Source organism: Bactrocera latifrons, unplaced genomic scaffold, assembly GCF_001853355.1.
Source record: "Bactrocera latifrons isolate USDA-ARS-PBARC rearing strain unplaced genomic scaffold, ASM185335v1 scaffold_237, whole genome shotgun sequence".
Classification (NCBI taxonomy): Eukaryota; Metazoa; Arthropoda; class Insecta; order Diptera; family Tephritidae; genus Bactrocera; species Bactrocera latifrons.
Genome location: NW_017535930.1, coordinates 351903 through 357862, shown reverse-complemented (window position 1 = coordinate 357862; position 5960 = coordinate 351903).

The window sequence follows — 5960 nt, the reverse complement described above, 5'->3', positions numbered from 1 at the left end:
TTCGAATCGGTAATTTTTTTTCTATAAGTTGGTAGTACTGTTAGTGACATCTATGTTAAATTTCACGTCAAAATATTCATTACAATTTGAGATACGCTTCGCTTTGTGAGGCTCCCAAAGTGAACTTCACACTGGCACCCGTTCGAAAGAAGAAGAAGACTGTGCTATCGTCCAGTGTGGTTCGAATCAATTCAATCGTAAAAACTGTTCGCRAACGCATTSACAGAAATTCCATAAAAAWCAGAAAATTACGTCTATTGAAATGAAAAGAATGATGCCAATGTTAAGATTTATTCGAAATGGTATCCGCATAAAAGCCTACCATCAAATGATCATCTGCTGACGACTCGCTTGTAGCAAATTAAGCTCAACAACTACAAGCGGCTTTTTCAATGGCCCGGAAATACTTTTTTCGATCAAAACTTTTCATTGTTGACGAAGTTTTTAATAAGGAAATCGAAAAAATCTGCACAAAAATTTTCTAAAAATGCAAAAAATGTTATTCCAAGGGATCAACGTGGTAACCATACAGTTGCTGTAATGGTTTGGTGGGGAGTCTCTTTTAAAAGCGTTACATTTCTTAACTGCTGTGAAAAAATGTGTTCAAATTGATAAAAAAAAAAAAAAACAAAAAAAAAACTTTTTTCAAATATGTAGACTACAATACCCCCTTATCCCCCTTAAAAGACTATACTACTGACCTCGATCGCACAACTTTTAAAGGCCATATCTTCGAAACTATTACTCGAATCAATTTGAGCATGCATACATTTTAGTGATGTTACAGAACTAATTAAGACTTTTCTCAAGTCGTGAAACTCATAAAATCTTTTAAAAGCAACATTCTTGATTTCATAACTGCAAATGATTGGCCGTCTGCAAGTCCCGATTGAATCGGAGTTGGAGAATATGGCCTGTTAAATAACCTACGAAAATTTGGGTTGCCTCAAAGAGTATTGAGTTCGAGCAGTGTCGTTAATACATACCAATATAAACTGTGCGTGCTGCTATTGATCAATGTCGCTGATATGATTTTTAAGTATCKTTTCGGTTAATTTTAATATATGATWTGTARTTTTAAGTGAAAATATTGCTGCAATTTGCAGACAACGAGCTCGAGTTACCACGAGATCCAGAAAGTGACTCCTGTACATCTTCGTTCCAGATACTGTAGCAGTTTAAACTCTACTTAGCCAGAATCGCATGCAATGAATCTTAACCACCTCTTTTGTATGCTCAGCTAACCCTACACATCTGACAATTCTCTCGGTATGGTCCGACCCCGTCGAAAGAGCACGTACCTGTACCTATAGTTGGATGACGTCGATGACAACTTGTTAACAAAAACAACAACCGGAATTCGTCGCTTCGAAGACGTTCTCAAGAATTGGGACTGTCTCCAACTACAACCTAGCGGATTTTGAGAAATGATTTGGAATTGCRTCCGAATAAAATTGTTCTCAAGCAAAAACTAAAGCAGTTGGATCACTTGCTGATATTGCCTASGAACAACTTGAAAACGATAATAATATTTTTGGAAACCATCTTCTCCGATGATGCTCTCTTCTATCTGAGTACATAGTGATGTAAAAAAGYAAAAGTGTCGATTTTGGTGCGAAGATAAACCACAAATTATTCATGAATATTATAACATTTGTCTAAATTGACGGTTGGTTTGATATGGTTTTAGTCTGGTAAAATCATTGGTTCGTACTTCTTTCAAAATAAAGCAGATGACACCGTTACTCTAAATGGAGAGCAGTATAGATCGATGACAATCAATTTTTTATGGCCACAATTGAAAGAAGTTGATCTTGACAATATCTAGTTCCAACAAGACGGGGCTGCATGCCACACAGCAAGTGCAATATCCGAATAATTGAGAGAAAAGTTTGGGGATACGATTATTTCATGAAATTGTGACATTGAATAGCCTGCAAGAAGTTCTGATTAAATACCATTGATTACGAATTTTGGGGTTATTTGAAGTCATTGGTTTTTAGCAATAAACCAGACTCTCTTCAAGCTTTAGAAGTCAATATTGAATGTGCTATTCATGATATACGACTTGATTTATTAGAAAAAGCGCTTAAAAATTGCGCAAAAGAGCTCATGGAGGCTATTTGAATGATGTGTTATTGGATAAATTCATTCATGAAATGTGTTATAACAGTAAGCATTTACATGGATGCAACATTTTGYGGCATATTTAAGTCAAAGTTGCTGGTTGAAATGTGATTGTCGCTGATTTGTTGCGCCATAATGAAGCAAAATGCCACTTTATTTATTACATCACGAATTTTATATGCACAAGCCTTTATGTAYATGTATCTGTATCTGTGATTATATATATATGCATATGTACATATATAATATGTATGCATGTAACTGTGTATTGCATTTTTCGTGCGCCTAAGCTCAATTAATTGCGAACAAAWTTAAAGAGAATGAATTAAACGAAATTTTACATATCTTCATGTAAAATCATGTTTATGCATCTGTGTGAGTGCGTTTCAGTGGTGATCTGCTTTCGAAAAAGTAGCCGATTTGCTTTCGAATGCGCAGCAATGCGGCTATAAAGTCGCTGCCRTGAAATTCATGTTGTAGTAACACACTGGCTGACAAACTCGCTCCATTTTACCAACTAAGTTGCCACCCGCCGCCTGTAAGCTCGTCGTCTAACATCCTGCCGCCTATCTTCCCGCCGCCTATCTTCCCGCAGCCTATCAGCCTGCCCGCTTACCTTGCTCTCGCTCCGTCGCCGCTGCGCACTGTGACAAATGCGGCAATCAAAGTAGATGCAACACGGCTGCATGACGTAATCGCTAACATAGTTAATGCTCCACTAAAATTTAAATTTATATGTGACTACTTACTTTTATGCGCCTATATACACCTACACTAGTACATGTGTGTGTGTGTGTGTGTGTGGAAAATGGTTATTTTAACACCCAAGTTAATATGCCTCGCCGTTCCACAATGCCGCACTTCGATTGGCGCATGATTAATTGTTTTGTTACGATTTAGTTGCAATTTAAATGGCGCAAAACACTTTTGTGCACTGCCGCCAATGTGCGCATGCGCCGCCAGCAATTGAACGAATCTACTATAAATGGGTTTATGCTCGTTGTCATAAAAGCTGAGTTGGCTTGTACCTATGAAAACAATGTAATTGAGACTTTGTTGCAAAAAGATTTTTATTTGCCCTCAGAAATTTAGTATTTCCCAATYATTCGAGTGTGATAATGACAATACGACAAGCGTCTAAATATGCCAACAATATTCAAATTCACCTTGAGTCAAGAAAAGACAATGCAAATTCGTTCGTACGTTTTTTGCACATAACGGCAAATTTGTATGTAGATCGTCACATATGCAGATAGAGTTCATGCGCTGGCGTACATATATGACATTTTATACCCAAGCGCCGTTAAGGTCGTTGATGACATTAACATTGTTGAAATGATGCTAAGTATCACATTTGCTTCCCAACGCCTTATACAACTATCGATTGTRTGATCTTTAACTATACCGGGTGGACTAGTCACCTCGGAAAGCGGTTCAAATTCTGACAAAAATATAGCACCAAAATGTTGTAGAATTAAATACACTCATAGAGAGCATTGGACCTTCCAACGAGATGCTAMGCCGGTTTGAAAAACAGTGTCCTAAGAACAATTTTCTGGCTCATAGCTGCCCACTGAAAGTCCAGATTTGAATACTATACATTGGAGTTGGAGAAGCATACCGGGTGGACTAGACTAATTCCGACAACTGTTGTTTTTTATCACGGTCATGAGGGATTTCGGTACTGCGCAAACACTTACAGCTGAGAAGCGCTCGCAAAACTGGTATAAACCGCCTCAATAATGTAGTAAAAGGCAAAAATGCAGCGGAGCCACGACTCTTTCTCACGCGATTGATAGCGAAAAGTCTTTTATTTCAAGTTTATCAGGTTTGCAGACATTTCACGAAAGCTTTAATAGTGCCGCAAGGCTATGGTAGTTGGTTGAAAAGACAGCGCGTGAGCTCCAGACTACAGCCGGCCGCACATAAGTCATCTTTGGATCCAATATGCTCCCGGCTATTCAATAAATTAAGCCTTATCCAACCACTTAGTGAATTTTTTAAATTTTTGTTTTCCACTCAAGCTATCCAATGTCTCTTATATTGGATTTTTGTCAGCGGTCGAATATGTCATAGCTCATCCRGCTRCAAGTTTGGCRTTCGCATAGATAATGATCCAGCGTTTCATCATCCTCCGCGCATGCTCTGCATTCCGCCGATTTCACATTTCCAATTTTGTGAAGGAATGATCTTAAGGGTAGGTGTCCAGTGCTGGTTGTATTACAAGACCTGAGATGTTCTTTTAGGGTCCATTGCTTCAAACAACCCTTGAAGAAGCTGAATGGTCCGAGATAGCTTGCGCGAATTATGGCCCCCAGCGGGCCAACACGTCTGTCTTTTCATTTCTTTCTATACTCATATGAGCGTGTACATAGATAATTCTGACCGAGTTACCTACTGACAGTCTAGTTGCATAACCTATGCAGTGAGACCTAGTATTGGCGCTACGAATAGCCTTAATTAGCCGATTGGCTAGCCACTAGAAGTTTTATGGACTTTGCTGATTAGTACAGACCCCTACTTACCACATTCTGCCTACAATTTCTAAAGACTAAATTGTAGTCATTTAGTTAGAAGCTGCCTTCTGTGTGTGGATTGCTACAGCAGCCTGTACCTGTTGATCCTCGGATGGTCAGTACATGTGTAGACTTCTTCGTTGGAACTATCGACCAAAATGCATTGACAAGGTCGTGTGTGATACGATGCCCGAGGTAATGCCGACTCAGACGATGGGTTTAATTAGCTAATCTCGAGTGCATGGCTAGTATCGCTGTCCTACTATTGAAGCGTATAGTCGCTTATGTGAAGGGGGCTACGCCTCTGAGCAGCTGATATATTGCTAACGTAATGACAACCATGTCTGCCTTAAAAACACTGGTTGGAAAGCTGAAATCTTGTTTTATGCCTAGTTTCAGTTTTAGTTTTGCAAAGATTTCTTTTTATTGGGGGGTTCCAAACCCCACGCAAAATCTTAGTTTCGCAAGGTCTGGACAATGGATGAGAAAATGTCTGGATCTTTCCACCTTATTTACTAGCATACGACTCAGGCAATTTTTATCCAACTATTTTGGGGGCTCAACGATAAAGACAAAAGTATCGATAGTATGGACAATGGACGAGATAGAGCCTGAATTCTTCCACTTTATGGTGGAAGAAGCTTGCAGAGTGTAGCTGACAGATCAAGAAGAAAATGTCAGAGCAAGAAAATGTCAGAGCAAGAAAATTGTCAAGAGTAAGTCATCAGGGAAGCAATGGAGCATTTCTTGTGCTTTTGTGTCATATTGACAAGGTTACACTTTAAACCTTTGTGGGCCCAACAATAAGAGACACTACAAAAAGTATTGATAGCGAGGCCTCAGGCCTTCTATTCAAATTTGCGTCAAGTGCAGGCATTCTGAAGTATAACTACTCTTTATGCACTTGGTTATGGAACTCCTTCTGGTATCGCAAAGGACCAAAACTCGTCTATGCGCGGCTCATTAGCCTAGCAGACTAACCTAACCTAATCGAACCTGKTACCCAAAAGGTGAATAGGCCTCCCTTACTCGTATTTTTTGCTTCATATTTGGCGTGCACGTTTTCTGCGAACATTCACTATCGCTGCACTTTTATCGCTTCACGTGTTAAAAGTTTACTCGTACTCGAACCCAAATGAATTGATGGGCAATTTAACAAATTACTACAGAGCATAAACATGCATATGTGTGTATATGTATATTATATGTATATTGAAGGTACATATGTAACGTATGTGGGTTGAATGCTGGGCCTGCGCCGCGTCCCGCTCCTAAATTGGCTGTTAATGTGCGCAAATTTACAAGCGATCAAATAAA